We start from the raw sequence: 2,964 nt of genomic DNA on the forward strand, positions 1-2,964 counted from the left end.
TTTATACTGTTTATACTGTCCATACTGTATATTTTTAGAACTTTTGCTAGAAAGTTAAAATAGAATTTTTTATTCTATTTTTAAACTTATTGTATTGTTGCACTACTCTGTGGCACTGTCACTTTTGCATTTCACTGTATACTTGTATGCACGTGACAAATAAAGAATCTTGAATCTTGGATCTTGAATATTGTTCTCTTTTGACAAAATTACAGAAAAGAGTGAAAATTAAGACATTTTACAATAACCCTAAAAATAATTACTGCAAAAGGAAAAATGGAGAAAGGGATTACCATGGTAACTCCAGTAGAAGTATTAGAGAATAAAAACCCTCTTTTAAATAACCAAATAAAAGAGAAGTCAGAAAAATGGGAAAAACTAACCAGTAAGAATTGTACTAAGTGGCCAAAGGAAGGGACATTTGATGTTGCAGTGGGTAAGGAAATGGGAACACTGATAAGAAACCCCAAAACTCGAGTAAATTCAAGAAAGAGAGAAATAGATATGTTGAAATTGTTCAAAACAGAAGGAGAAGCAATGTTAAAAGAAGAGAAGGGAAGTGAAGTGAGAAGGGGATCTAGAAGCCCCATAGAGCTTGATTGTTATGCAGGATTAGAAGAAGGTGTGTGGAGGACTAAACCATTGGAAGCCGGAGTAAGAGAGAGAGGAAAAGAGAAGGAACCAATCGCACGCCGAACAGAGAGACAGCTATACAGCACACCCAGAGATGAGGGAGCAACCACCTGGGGACCCGGAGATGACCCAGAAGATGACCCAAGAGATGACCCGAGGTCCGGTGACGAGGAACAGGAGGAGAGGAGGTCTGGGATAAGCCAGAGGGAGATAGACCAAGCACAAACAATAGATGAAATAATTAGTGACTGGAAAGAAAATATTAGGAGAAGACATGAGGAAAGATCCAGGACTACTGAACGAGAGTTGAGGGATAGGGGAAAGATAGGTCACCCAGATAGATATCATTGCCCCATCCTGATAAAAGGAAATCAAGGACACTATGTGCCCTGGGGTATGCAGGATGTGCAGGGAATAGTTAGCGGATTACTTAACATACATGATGGAGCAAGTAAAGGGATTAGAAGCCTTGAGGAAGAGACTGCAGGGAAACTGCTGGCGGTGGGAGACCTCATAGCCCTGTTGGCCAAGGTACTGGGGGTGGCAAAGATGGAAGACGTTCTCATAAGCTGTGGACTGGAAGGAGCAAAGGACAATACCAGAGCCGATGGGATGTCATTTGACCAGACCAGAAATGAGATGTGGACAACCCTGAGAGAAGAATATCCACAAAGGATGGATATTAAGACCCTGAAGGGAGACCCACTGGGAGAGACTGAGAATCCTGCCACATACCTGCACCAGCAACCAAAGAAGTGGAAACTGGAGACTGAAGTAGACCCAGAGGGAGACCCGCTGATGACAACTCTGTTCAGAACCGCAGTGATAGATGCCATGTCCCCTCCGGTGAAAAGCAGGTTAGAGGATGTGGTGGGACTCACGTCCAAAACACACAAGGATGAGTCAAGGCTAAAGGAGCAAGAAAAGGAGGACCAGAGAAGGTTAACACAGCTCCAGTTGGGGGAACTCACAGAACGAAAACAAGGCGTAATGGGCGCCGAAACCAAGACACCAGTTCCATACAGAGCCACACCAGAACCACTTCCAGTGCTGAGACCTCAGGGACAAGAGCAACCCACCGTACTTGTAGTTCAGGTGTATACCCAGCAGCCCCAGCAGTTTCAGCCACGGAAGGACAGACAGAGACCCCACGGAAGGTTCCAAAGAACAAGCCCACAAGGTCCATCTGACGTGTGCTGGAGATGTCAAACACTAGGACATTTCCGAAGGGTTTGCCCTAATCCATGGAAACCGAGGGAGAATAGTAGACAGGGCTATAGTCAGCAACAGCAGGAGCCTCCACAAGGACCGGCCAATCCATATAGGGGATTAAATTATGGTTACTAGCTTCCAGTATTAACCACAGAAGCTGATCAAGAACCAATGCTGTAGGTTCAAATAGAAGATAGGAGACAGAGCCACAACCCTGCCCATACTGACCTCTGACTGGTCATCGGTGAATCTCTTGGGGAGGGATGCATTATGCATGCTGGGGATGAAAATATGGTGTTCCCCAGAAGGTGTATATGTAGATAATATGGCAATAAAGATACAAGAAATACCAATAACTGCAAGCGCAAATGTTTACAGGTTAGGGGAAATAAATTATGAAATTGAGCAAAATTGGTTAAAATGGAGAAAATTTATTGAAGCCCAATTGCCAGATGCAAGGAGACCACGATTTGACTTAAATTACTACTCCTGCCAAGAACAAATCTGGCAGGAGCAAACCAAAAATCTGGTTGTCCCATTAATGTCACAATATATTATAGGGGGAAAAACAGGGAGCAGCTATACAAATAGATGAATCAGAATTCGTACAAAAATGGTATAATATACCTAATATTATATCATACCGCTACACCGACCGGAAGAGGCCCCAGACCGGCTCGGAAACGAAAACACAGGCGAGGGAGCCGAGGTGGGCTGAGAGCTAGGCTAAAGCTAACTCCACACCGACTCTCACTACCTAGCCTTTTCCTTGCAAATGTTCGTTCCCTGGCAAACAAGATGGATGAACTGCGGCTGCGGATCACCACCCACAAATGGATTAAGGAATGTAACATCATGGTTTTCACTGAAACCTGGCTCAACAGCGAGGTTCCCGACAACGCTATCGAGCTAGCAGGGCGCTGCGTTCTCCGAGCAGACAGAACAGCAGGCGACTCCGGTAAGACCAGAGGTGGAGGTTTGTGCATTTATGTTAACAAGACGTGGTGCACGGACACTACCATCACCGAGAGTCACTGCTCAGCTAACCTGGAGTTTCTCATGGTTAAGTGTAGACCTTTCTATCTGCCCAGAGAGTTCACGTCTACTGTTATCACGGCA

Source organism: Argentina silus (genome assembly GCF_951799395.1).
Source record: "Argentina silus genome assembly, chromosome: Y".
NCBI classification, from domain to species: Eukaryota; Metazoa; Chordata; class Actinopteri; order Argentiniformes; family Argentinidae; genus Argentina; species Argentina silus.